The sequence below is a fragment of the Oryctolagus cuniculus genome, chromosome X, assembly GCF_964237555.1.
Source record: "Oryctolagus cuniculus chromosome X, mOryCun1.1, whole genome shotgun sequence".
NCBI classification, from domain to species: domain Eukaryota; kingdom Metazoa; phylum Chordata; class Mammalia; order Lagomorpha; family Leporidae; genus Oryctolagus; species Oryctolagus cuniculus.
Window position 1 is genome coordinate 55,907,393 of NC_091453.1, and position 14,048 is coordinate 55,921,440.

The window sequence follows — 14,048 nt, forward strand, 5'->3', positions numbered from 1 at the left end:
AAATTTTTCCTTCATATTCATAGATGAATATTAACAAAAGTCTTGTGTAAGATTAATATGAAGACTACATTTTTACAGGAATTCCTATGAACAAATAGTCTTGAAATCTTGTCAGTCCAGGGAACAGGCAATAATCACAGAAAGCACATTTTATATAATTGTAATTTTATTTGTAAAATGGAATTAATTGCAAGCAATAAAACAAAAAGTAGTGTTTTTTGGAAGACAATGCAAAGGAGATTCTATAAGGCTGATTTACCTTACTAGAAATTGGAATGATTCATTCTTATATCTCTTACTTAACCACCTTTTTTCCTGATTGATTTAAGGTTTTAAAACATTTTGCCTAGCCATTCATAATCTAAAAAATGTAAGTTATTTTGCTCATAGGAATAAAAGAAAGAAGATACTATATAAAGAGGAGAGAAGAGACTTAACTAGTAATAGAATAAGTTAACTTATTTCTACTTATTGCTATGAGCAGAGCAAAGTGTTGATAAAGTTAACATGAATTGTCCCCTTTAATTATTACAACATTCCTATGGGATGGATGCTGCTACTATTTCTATCTACAAGAGAAAACTGGAGTTTTAGAAAGCTTAGATATTTTAATGAAAGTCATCCAACAACTAAGGAGAATAATTGAATCTTTGGTTGATTTTTGTTCTGAGTAGCTTGTATATTTGTTTGAAGATATGTGATTTTTCAAATACATCAACCTGAGACTTCAGTTCAGAGCCAAACAAAATAAGAAAACAGCTTCTGAGTGGGCCATGAATGGTTTTGACTTGAGTCAGATCTAAGTTTTGTAAATCAGGTATAGCAGAATAGATTTGAGTTACTGGCAACTGGCACATGGGTAAAACACCAGCATAATTGGCAGCGATTTTCTTATCAGTCTGAATCCAACATCTGTTTCTCAATATTATCCCTGGAAGCTTATCTTCAAGTTCATTTATCTTGCACTACATAAAGTTCTTTAATAAATTATTTTTTGCTTGAACTAGCCAACTAACCTTGAACTAGCTTGAACTAACCAACTAGCGTTGGTTGCTTGAAATTAAGAACTGACTGATATAAATACATTTCATGGCACATTGTGATGTTTCCCAAAAGTTGTTTAATCCATACCTTTTAAAATCTCTAGAAGTAGGGATTGGCACTGTGGCATAACAGGTAAAACTGCCACCTGCAATGCCAGCATCCCATATGGGTGCGGGTTGGAGTCCTGGCTGCTCCACTTCCAATCCAGCTCCCTGCTAATGGCCTAGAAAAAGCAGCAGAAGATGGTCCACATGGAAAAACTTCCTGGCTCCTGGATTTGGTGTGGTCCAGCCCTGGTTGTCACAACCTTTGTGGAAGTGAAGCAGTGGATAGAAGATTCTCTCTCTCTCTCTCTTTCTCTTTCTCCCTCTGTCCCTTCTTCTCTCTGTGTGTCATTTCATCTTTCAAATAACAAATAAATCTTAAAAATTAAATTCAGGAGTAAAACATCATAATAAGACATTATCTCATAGTTAAGGAAGGTCTCTTTATCTTCAGTGAACTAAAGTGAACACTGATTAATCCTTTGTAATAGTAAACTTTGAAGATAAAGTGTAATTCAGAGGTTCAAGACATTTTAACTTAAGCTGTTTTTATAAATGAAGTGCCATAGTCAGTTAATATTTATTATTTATCATTGTCATTAGGTAGCAATTGCTGTAAAATGTTAAAATGTAACCTAATGTCACACATTTTTTGTATAGTTTCATAATAAGAACAGCAAATAGTTCTATGTACACTTTAAGAGAGCAAGATTTAAAGGTCAGGCTGTAAATGCATAAGGAGATAATTTATCATATTCTTTAAGAATATAACCACTATAAAACTAGGAGGAAGTATTCTCTGCCATGTGTCCCAAAAAACTCCAAAAGAAGACTGTTTAACCTCCATTTAATTATGAGATTAACATAAAATCTGATTATTTTAAATCAGTCGAGGATTAAGCATAACAGTGGAATTCTTCTTAAACCTAATAATGAGGCAGTTCAGTAAAAAAGCAACTTCATTTCAAGACATTCAAATTACTTCACACATAGCATCCTACTGTTTGACAAAAGTAAAGCAATAAGAGTAATATAAATTCACTGTAAAACATCAAAATAAAGCTACATAAAATGAATTGGAATTTCAAATTTCAGAATTCTTTCTGGTGCACTGATCAGATAACCTTGACTCCAGTTCATAATGATTAACTCTTTTCTTCATAAACAAGTCAAAATCATTGATCAGTTAGTATTTGACATTGTAACATAAAATATACAGAAGACAACAGAAAATAATTAGAAAATGAATATTGCCCATAAATAACTTCAAGTTGAACATCTGTTTGAAAATCCAAAATCTGAAACGCTGGAATTCTGCAACTTTTGACCAATGACATGAGGCCACAAGTGGGCTCCCTGCTAATGCACCTGGAAAGCAGTAGTTGATATCTCAAGTACTGGAATTCCTGCCACACACAGAGGAGACCCAGCTGGGTATCCCAGCTCCTGGTTTGGCCTGGCTCAACCCTGACTACTGTGGCCATTTGGGGAGTGAACCAGTGTATAGAACATCTCTTTCTCTCTGTGTCACTCCACTTTTAAAATAATTTTTAAAAACACAGGAACATTAAAAATTTTGTATAAAACTACTTTCAGGACTGAGCTGGAGAGTGCAGCTCTGTGGCTGAAAGCAGGTGAAATAGAACCCAGATGATCTAGATCGAGGGCTTCGCAAAGAAGCTGGACCTGGAGGAGATAAAATGGAAGATGCAAAGATGCATGAAGATGTGATATCCTTCATACAGAACTTCCTCATTGGTGTGGCCTTGCTCAGAGTCACTCCTTTTATCTAAAAGAAGTTGGACAGCATATGAAGACTGGGCATCAGACTTGGGTGCAGGGGATGAAGAATCAGGTTATAGTTTTTTTCTGCAAATGAATAAGACTGGAAAGGTGTATGAGACTCTGATTGAATGGACATAAAAATTCTACTTGTCAAGAACATGTTTGGCTCTGGTAACTGACCTTCACAGCTAAAGTATAAACCTATTTAGGAATTGTGGAGAAATGTGGTCACAGTGTGACCTTCTGCCTATGATAGACAGCCTCCATGAATGTCAGTGTCAATGTAAAGAATGTCCAATTCTCTTTTCCGGCAAGTATTAATTATAAGAGCATAGTGTCTGAAATGGCAAAAAGAAACCCATTACTTACAGGTGTAATGTAAGTGAATTTTGTGTTTCAAAATAAAAAAAATCCAAAATCTGAACATGTCTGATCCCACACATTTTGAGTAAGGGATATTCTAGGATGATATCCTAGAAAAGGATACCAAGCAACAACCTATTACAAATAAAACCCATAAATGCCAACTAAGAAATGGAATAGGATTGATAGAGTTGCAACACCATCATTTTTACAACCATCACAGTAGTAACTGATTTAGGAAACAATGGATTGGAATTGTCATACTGAGTGAAAATATGTTGTGTAGAAAGATACACATTCAAAATATGTATCTATAGATTGCTAATTAGTTAGTTACAAAGGAGAAAAATTTTACCTCTATAGTGAAGAACTTTGACAGATACCATATTATATGTCATGAAAGGGAACATTTAAGGACCACAAGAAGTTTTGTTTTTCTGTTTTTTTTTTTTTTTGTAGTAAATAAATGTCAATGTCTACTCAACTTGATCCTGAAGACTATCTGCATCAAGTGGGTGCAGTGTAATTGACATGGATGGAACAGCTAGTTATTCTGCTGTGACCCTTATATTTTTCAAAATGCTTGTAGCTGTATTTTTTAGTTGATTTATTATTTTCATTGAGCACACCACAGGAAGCCTCAGTTGACATTCATCAGCTATAGAGTACATAGTGTCAAAAATGTTTCAGTTATAACATGTCTAAAAGCCTTAATTCTCCTTTTATAGTTATGTTGACATTCAAGAAAAGCACCATAAAATAAAAAACCCTATTGAGATAAACACATGCTGTCTTTTGAAGCATTAAATGATTGGCAAGGATAGCTTCAACTAAATAACCACAGCAGTTGGGCCCAACATCAAGCATATGTGCACAACTCTCTTATATACCATTTATTGATGATTACTTTTCAATTGCTATGCAAAGTATCTTTATTCTTCCATTGTAAAATTTAGTGACAAGTTCATAGAATTACTATGAATACTGATACTAAAACATATTTTGAGTGCTGGCACTGTGGTGTAGCAGGCAAAGCTATGCCTACAGTACCATCACTCTACATAGGTGCTGGTTAGACTCCCAGCTGCTCCACTTCTGAACCACCTCTCTGCTAATATGACTGGGAAAGCAGTAGAAGACGGTCTAAGTCCTTGGGCCCCTATACCCATGTGAGAGATCTGGAAGAAGCTCCTGGCTCCTGGCTCCTGACTTTGGATCAGCCCAGCTCCAGCCTTGCGGCCACATGGGGAGTAAACCAACAGATGGAAGACCTCTCTCTCTGCCTCTGCCTCTCTGTTACTCTGCCTTTCAAATAAATAAATAAATCTTTAAAAAATCTTTTGGATTTTGATTGTTTGGTTTCATTGTTATTCTTTTTTTTTTTTTTTTGCTTTCAAACTTTTATTTAATGAACATAAATTTCCAAAGTACAGCTTATGGATTACAATGGCTTCCCCCCCATAACGTCCCTCCCACCCGCGACCCTCCCCTTTCCCACTCCCTCTCCCCTTCCATTCACATCAAGATTCATTTTCGATTCTCTTTATATACAGAAGATCAGTTTAGCATACATTAAGTAAAGATTTCAACAGTTTCCTCCCACACAGAAACATAAAGTGAAAAATACTGTTTGAGTACTAGTTATAGCATTAAATCTCAATGTACAGCACACTAAGGACAGAGATCCTACATGAGGAGTAAGTGCACAGTGACTCCTGTTGTTGACTTAACAAATTGACACTCTTGTTTATGGCCTCAGTAATCACCCTAGGCTCTTGTCATGAGCTGCCAAGGCTATGGAAGCTCCCTGAGTTCACTGACTCTGATCATTTTTAGACAAGGCCATGGTCAAAGTTGAAGTTCTCTCCTCCCTTCAGAGAAAGGTACCTCCTTCTTTGATGACCCATTCTTTCCACTGGGATCTCACTCACAGAGATCTTTCATTTAGGTTTTTTTTTTTTTTCCCCAGAGTGTCTTGGCTTTCCAAGCCTGAAATACTCTCATGGGCTTTTCAGCCAGATCCGCATGCCTTAAGGGCTGATTCTGAGGCCAGAGTGCTGCTTAGGACATCTGCCATTCTATGGGTCTGCTGTGTATCTCACTTCCCATGTTGGATCATTCTCTCCCTTTTTTATTCTATCAGCTAGTATTTGCAGACATTAGTCTTGTTTCTGTGATCCCTTTGGTTCTTAGTCCCATCATTATGATCAATTGTGAACAGAAATTGATCACTGGGACTAGTGAGATGGCATTGGTACATGCCACCTTGATGGGATTGAATTGGAATCCCCTGGTATGTTTCTAACTCTACCGTTTGAGGTAAGTCAGCTTGAGCATGTCCCGAATTGCACATCTCTTCCCTCTCTTATTCCCACTCTTACATTTAACAGCAATCACTTTTCAGTTAAGTTTCAGCACTTAAGAAGAATTGTGTATTGATTACAGTATTCAACCAAAAGTATTATCAGGTTGAAGAGCAGAGGTCTTCCTTATTTTGAAATTGACCAAGAAAACTATCGTAATGTTTTTGCTGTATAAAACACATTCATTATTCCTCACAACTTGATTCTGTCACATTTGTATTTAGTAGGACATCTGATTACACAATCTGAAAATCTTCTGCTCACTTTTTGAGAATTCATCTTTAAACGAGTCCATCCAGTTTTATGGACTAAAAGTGAAGACAGGAAAAAATGTGAAATAAATTCTGTATGCAGGTTGAACCAATGTCATTATAGGAGGTAAGCATTACAGAAATTGAGTGACACTGAGTTATTTACCATGTTATATCATTGAATATATTCATTAATTTGTTAAAAGTTCAGAATGTATACCTTTTCAAATAAAAGTATTGAGACTTACAGTCTCCATCACTATTTAGTATGTTATAGAGCCAGTCTCAAAATCATGTAGTCTTAATCTGTAGTATTAGGGCCAGCATTGTGGCACAGCAGGCTAAGCTGCTGATTGCAATGCAGCAATCCATATGAGCACCAGTTCAAGTTCCAGTAGCTCCACTTTGTATCTAGCTGGCTGCTAATGCAGAAGATGAGTATGAGTGCTTGGGCCACTGCCACCTGTGTGGGAGACCTGCATGGAATTCTGGTTTCCTAGCTTTGATCTGGCCCAGTCCCTGCTGTTTTGGAGCCATTTGGAGATTGAACCAGCAGATGGAAGATCTCTGTGTCTCTCCTTCTCCCTCTGTAACCAAACCTTTGAAATAAACATTTCTTTAAAAACAGATAAATAAATCCAGAGTGTTCTTCATCACTATACACTATAGTTTTTTTTCAAGAACATTTATGTTCCAACAGCTGGGTATCTATGTACTTGTACTCAAGTTTGGAAAGCAGATATTCAGAATAACAGATTTATGAAAGCTTGACTAATATGGAGTTAAATCTTAAACAACAATTATATCAACAATGTAGCTAACTAAAAACTAAATTGCTAAAATGTGACAGCTAAAACATTCAGAATGTAATCAACTAATGGCAGCCAACTTATTTTTAGAAAGGTATATTCTAAGAACAATAATTAACTAAGTTTGTCACCAAATCATCTGATTTTTATGTGAGTTCCAAGTTGAAAGGCAAACTAAGAATGAATATGAGGAGACTTTAACATGTATCTCTTGATATTTGATGGAGAAAGGATACAGAAACTAAGTAAAGTAACAAAAGATATGATTAATAAAATAAGGACATCTAATTCAACTTTTTTTCTGAATAATATGGCATTTGCATGGCTGCTGTGATGAGAGTTTCATGAACAAATGAATTTGAAAAACATTGCACCATTCATTGATTTCTCATTTTCAGAAATCCAGTTCTTTTATTTGATAATGTGTATAAAATTTCACCCAGAGGTAGATTGAATTAGCTGTGCTACTCATTAAATATCTAGAAGTTTTTTTATTTCCCCTCTGAGTTTACTATAGTATAATTGATAAATAAATATACATGTATATAGTTAATATATACAAGGTGATGTTTTGATACGAGTATGCACTGTAATATTGTTACCATAGGCAATCTAATTAAAATCTATCACCTCATATAGTTACCATTTTTTTTTTATGATGAGAACTAGAAAGCTAGTTTCTTAGCAAATTTCAAGTATCCAATACACTTGATGTTAACTATGGTTACCATGTTGTACAACAGAGCTCTAAAACTTTTTCATTTTAATTTCATCTAAAAGTTTGTAGCCTCTTTATTTCTGAATGAAATATCTTGAGTATCACACAATATGTTGTGAGTACCACAGAACACTCAAAACACACATACACAGTGTGTGTGTGTTTATGTAAATAACAAAGAAAATATCATCAGAAAACATACAGAAACAGAAAATGGAAGACCTCATGTTACTGAAATTACAGGTAACGATATTGTACTGAATGTATGCATCTATTTTCAGTCCTTCTCAGTCCCTACTCTCCTTTCATACACAAACAACAAAGAGTGTTTTTTCTAAGCCAAAAAGCAACAAAACTAGAAGATGGATGGGCTATAAATGATTTAGCAAGTCAGAGAAAACTGAATGCAAATATACAGGTGAGGAAGGTCTAGAGCTAATCCAATTAACATTGCAGAACCTTAAGAGACTCAGGAATTGGCAGCAGCAAATGCCTCTGGAATTGGAGAAGAAGAGGACTTTAAAATAAGAAAGATAATCTTACAATGTGTATGAGCAACAGGATCCATAGTCAAATTCCCTCCCCCCCAAAAATAAAGATATTTATTTTCTGGAGCAGAGTAGTTAAAACAGAGGTGCTTTGTGGAATTAGCATACAGAAAATAAAGGAGACTGAAGGAACAATTACTTTCTGGATGCTGAACAGTCCCCTCCCTGCCTCTTTAACCCCTCTGACTACAGAAGACAGTCATTGATATTTAGCAACAATTAGGAATTAGAATTATCTTTAAAGAAGCCTACTACTCAATGAACAGTCAATATAATGACATCAGTAATCCCCAGAAAATCAACCAAGCTAAATCATAGTTACATTCAAAATGTCAAATCATGTTTTTTATTCTCCACTCTAAATAACCAAACATTTGTGGAAAGTCTTTTTAAAAAATATTTTATTTATTTGAGAGGTAGAGTTAAAGATAGAGAGAGGGAAAGACAGAGAGAAAGGTCTTCCATCTGCTGGTTCACTCCCCAAAATGGTTGCGACGACTGGAGTTGGGCCGATCCGAAGTCAGGAGCCAGGAGCTTCTTTTGGGTCTCCCAGGCAGGCTCAGAGTCTATCTTCCACTGCTTTCCCAGGCCACAAGCAGAGAGCTGTATTGGAAGAGGAGCAGCCGGGACAGGAACCAGTGCCCATACAGGATTCAGGTGCTTTGGACAGAGGCTTAGCCAACTACACTACAGCACCAGCCCCTGAGAAAAGCCTTTAAAGAAGAAATCTAGATATAGGAAAAAACATATCTTGAAGGAAATGATGACTTTTCAGAAATCAGAAATACGAACAAAATAATTTTAACATGCTCTCATAATAAGATTTAAAAAGGATAGCAGAAATTTTAAATTGAAGATATAGTTTAAGAAATCACTCAGAAAAGAGAACAAAATATAATGAGATGGAAATTAGGAACAGGATGCTCTAGATCTGAAAGAAAGGCATTCCAGATAAAAGTACAGAGAAAATGGAGGGGAGAAATGATAAATGAAATAATTGAGGGATGGCGCTGTAGCATAGCCGGTAAGCCCGCCACCTGCAATGCCGTCATCCCATATGGGCGCCACTTTGAGTCCTGGCTGCTCCACTTCTGATCCAGCTCTCTGCTATGGCCTGGGAAAGCGATAGAGGATGACCCAACTCCTTGGGTCCCTTCGCCTGCATGGGAGACCCTGAAGAAGCTCCTGGCTCCTGGTCGGATCAGGGTAGCCTCTGCCGTTGTGGACAATTGGGGAGTGAACCAGTGGATGGAAGATCTCTCTCTCTCTCTCTCTGCCTCTGCCTCTCTGTAACTCTGACTTTCAAATAAATAAATAAATCTTTAAAAAAGTAAAAAAGAGAGAAATAAATAGAATAACAAATGCTCCAAAATCTTGAAGGCAGATATTCTTTTAAAAGGTTTATTTTAGGGGCCAGCGCTGTGGTGGAGCAAGTTGAAGCCCTGGTCTGCACTGCAAGCATCCCATGTGGGTGTCAGTTCGAGTCCTGGCTGCTCCTCTTCCAAATCAGCTCTCTGCTCTGACCTGGCAAGGCAATGGAAGATGGCCCTGGTTCTTGGGCTCCCGCACCCATGTGGGAAGCCCGGAAGAGGATCTCGGCTCCTGGCTTCAGATCAGCTCAGCTCTGGCCATCATGGTCATTTGGGGAGTGAGCCAATGGAATGGAAGACCTCTCTCTGGCTCTGCCTCTCTCTGTGACTGTCTTTCCAATGGATGGAATAACTCTTAAGACATTTGAAATATTATTTTAATTTTTATATATTTATTTTATTTTATTTTATTTTGACAGGTAGAGTTATGGACAGTGAGAGAGAGAGACAGAGAGAAAGGTCTTCCTTCCATTGGTTCACCCTCCAAATGGCCGCAACGGCCAGAGCTACACCGATCTGAAGCCAGGAGCCAGGTGCTCCCTCCCGGGCCACAGCAGAGAGCTGGACTGGAAGAGAAGCAACCAGGACTAGAACCTGGTGCCCACATGGGATACCGGCACCACAGGCAGAGGCTTAGCCAAGTGAGCTACGGCGCCTGGCCCTTATTTTAATGTATTTAAAATGTAGAATTACACAGAGAGAAACAGATACAGAGAGATAGACAGTAAGAGAAAGAGATCTTATATCTATTGGTTCACTCTACAAATAGTTGCAACAGCCAGGGCTGGGCCAGGTCACAGCCACGATCCTGGAACTCCATCCAGGTCTCCCACTTGGGTGACAGAGGCCCACATACTTGGGCCATCTTCTGCTGCTTTCCCAGGAGTGTTAACAGGGTATTGGATCAGAAGTGGAGGCCGGCACTGTGGCTCACTAGGCTAATCCTCCGCCTTGTGGCGCCGGCACACTGGGTTCTAGTCCCAGTCAGGCCGCCGGATTCTGTCCTTTCTCTCTGTCTCTCTGTCTCTCACTGTCCACTCTGCCTGTAAAAAAAAAAAAAAAAAAAAAAAAAAAAAAAAAAAAAAAGAAGTGGAGCAGCTAGGATTCGAACTACTGCATGCTGGTGTCGCCACCGGTGGCTTAACCTTTGTGCCACTACATTGATCCCCAAAAGGGATTTTTTTGTTTTATGTTGAAAAAGAATTTGAACTCTGCAGAAAAAAAAATGAAACACAGTTTTCTTGATGGTTCAATCTAGTCTTGCCAGATATTTAGTAAATAAAGCCATAACTGAATATTAAAAGAATGCAAATTATAACTTATTGAGAATGGTGCATGTGGGTGATAAATGTGTGAGATAGGAAAGAAAATTCTCTTCATCCATGATAGCAAGTCAACAGAATATATATATATATATATGTGTGTGTATATATATATATAGCTGAAAAATAAAGAAGCAAAAATAAAAATGTGTTATTTAATGATATGGAGGTAAATATCTAACAAATTAGCTGAAAAGTTAAAAGTTAGTAAAAGGTAAAAGTGAGGTTTCTGTGGAAAGGTAGTAGACGGGAGGGATAGGGGACTGTTATTAATGTGCTTGTTTTAAACAAACCAAGTACACATTTTAGGCTCTTTATAGCCATGGATAGTTGTTTAAACATTATTTTAAATATCATATTCTTCTTTTGCCATACATCTAGAGCAAATAACAGTGGGAACTTTTACAATAATAAAAAAACCTACTCACTTGTAAATTTGAGTATAATTTTCTAAATAAGTCAAGTGTATAGGAATTTCAAAGTTATTATTATGTAGAATATCTGGACAATATCAAGGAAACCTTACTTCAAAACTTATGTCATGGGCAAAAGCTATATTAAGAGGAAATTCTATAATCTTAACTAAAACACTTATTTCATAAAGTTATAATAAGAAAAAATAAACCTAAGGAATGTAAAAAGAAGAAATCAGTAAAGAAAAATCAGAAAATAATATATCAGAAAACATATATAGAACTATATATGTATAGGATTTGTTTGCTTGGTAAAAATAGCTTATTAAATAATTTAAATAAGACAATGCAAATTCATAAAATGAGACGAGCAAAAGGAAGCAACATATTCAAACAAAATAATGTATGAACTACTTCATAAAACTATGCTTGCATATTTTTAAAACCTATATGAAGTGGAATTCTTTCAGGGTAAATATGAATCACAAAGGTAATTAGTGTTTGGAATAATAACGATGGGAATATTGAAGAAATAGGTCAAACATATTAAGAAATGGGTCAATTGGTTTCACCCTGCCAAAACCTGTAAAGACAAGATGGATTAACAATGAATTGCTAAAAACTTTAAGGAAAGATATTTTTGATGCGTATACTGTGCCTCATGTATAAAACAAAGAAAATGACGACACACTGATGCCAAAATCTAACAAAAATAGCGCACAAAGATAAGTTATAGAAAACTCAAATGCTAATATTAATCCAAAATATCTGACTTTTCAATTTATACCTACATATATAAACAAGAACAGCGTAACATTTAAGAATAAAATAACAAAAGCATTTGAATTAAAGGAAAAAAAGCAAGAGGCTGCTTGATATATTCTTTATTATCCGAAATTGTCCATGACTATTGATTAGAATCTATGAGGGTAGAGCAAAGAATACAAATTTTAATGCGTTTTGAAATAAATTTGATGTACCCTGAAATTTGAAATCCATTACACTTAAGTCTGCCTTCAACTTACAATACATTGCAGTGATAACATATTTCACAGAATCATGAACAATAAGATACAGACCAACATTCCGTGAAAGAAGTTTCTTAAAGTAAATGTGAAGTTGTTATTTACTTGTGTATAGAAAATTATTCTACTTTTTAAAAATAAAGTATTTCTTTCAAAACCTTGCTCAGGAAGTAAATACTAGCTAAATCACTTAGATAAAAGTATAAACTGTGATGTGGAAATATTAAAAAAAGGGAAAACCATAGCTATCATTTTATGCAGTTGCTATGAATATATCCAGGAAATCTAAAAAACTCATAAATCCTTCACATTCTGATTTCAAAATTGCTGTTTTCAAAAGAATAGTACATATGTGTATAATGTGTATGTATATATGAATATAATGTCTACATTTGAAGTGAATGTGGCTAAAGATTGTTGTTTCAAAACTAAAATAATAAACACAATTAAAAAACACTATTAGGAACAATAGTAAGGTTCATGCATCAAACTAATATCCATAATATCATTATGACATTATCCATTATAGCATTAGTATAAAAAACAGAAAATATTTAGGAATATACTCAACAGGAAATGTGCAGAACTATTTTGAAGACTACTGGAAAACTATTTATGCATGGATATATAAATTTTAAAATAGAATTAAATTGAAAAACAAGAATCCCTCCTCGGGCACAACAGGTATATTATTTTAAATCTGTCTATTTGTTTCATTAATCAACCATTCAGTGCAATCCCCATAATCCCCAGATGGCTGCAACTGCTGGGGGTGAGGCAGGCTGAAACCAGGAGCAAGGAGCTTCATCCGGGTCTCCCACATATGTTCAGGGGACCAAACATTTGAAATCAATTTGCCACTGCTTTCCTAGACCATTAACCAGGAGCTGGATCAGATGTGGAGCAGCCACAACACGAACAAGCTCCCATATGGGATGCCTGTGTCACAGCCAGGAACTTTATCTGCTATGCTACAATGACAGCCCCTTCGATGAAATATTTTAAATATATTGAAGAAATAAATTTAAAAAGTCTATCTGAAGAAAGAAACAATGTGAGACTAACAAATCAAATAATGTACAAGAAGTCTAATGGAGAAGGCTGATCTAATATATATGAAAATATAACAAAGCATTAACACACTAAAGTAGACAAATAACCAAACATTAAACAGAGCAGAAAAAAAGTGTCCTTTTTTCAAAGTTTTAATTTTTTTTCTGTTTTAAAGTTTATTTTATTTATTTTGAAAAGCAGAGTTACAGAGAGAGACAGAGAGAGAGGGGGAGAGGGAGAGGCCTTTCATCTGCTGGTTCACTCCTCAAATGGCCACAATGACCGGGGCTGGGCCAGGCCAAAACCAGGAGCCAGTAGCTTCTTCCAGGTCTCCCACATGTGTGCAGGGGCTTAAGCACTTGGACAATCCTCCGCTGCTTTCTCAGGCACATTGGCAAGGAACTGGATAAGAAGTGGAGTATCCAGGACTACAGCACCCATATGGGATGCCAGTACTACGGGCAGAGGCTTAAGACACTATCCCGTGGCCAGCACTGTGGCAGAGCAGGTGAAGCTGCTGCCTAAAGTGCTGGAATCCCATGTGGGCACTGGTTTGAGTTCCGGCTGCTCCACTTCCAATCCAGCTCTCTGCTATGGCCTGGGAAAAGAGTGGAAGGTGGCCCAAGTCCTTGGACCCCTGCACCTGTGTGGGAGACAAGGAAGAAGCTCCTGGCTTCTGGCTTCGGATCGGTGCAGCTCCGGCCGTTGTGGCCATCTTGGGAGTGAACCAGCAGATGGAAGACCTCTCTCTCTCTGCCTCTCCTTCTCTCCCTGTGTAACTCTGACTTTCAAATAAATAAATAAATTTTAAAACAAAAGACAGTATCCCACAGTACTGTCCCCTTACTTTAATTTTAATTGTTTTTTTTTTAACAGATTGATTGTGATTTGTAGATACAATTCTAAGAACATAATGGCATTTCATTCTCTCCTCCCCCTC

General features: G+C 36.6%; 1 pseudogene; it reads left to right on the forward strand.

The window, feature by feature from the left end:
- The first annotated feature begins 2,738 nt into the window (after window positions 1-2,738).
- Window positions 2,739-2,902, forward strand: LOC108178723 (mitochondrial import receptor subunit TOM5 homolog; annotated as a pseudogene).
- The last annotated feature ends 11,146 nt before the right edge of the window (window positions 2,903-14,048 follow it).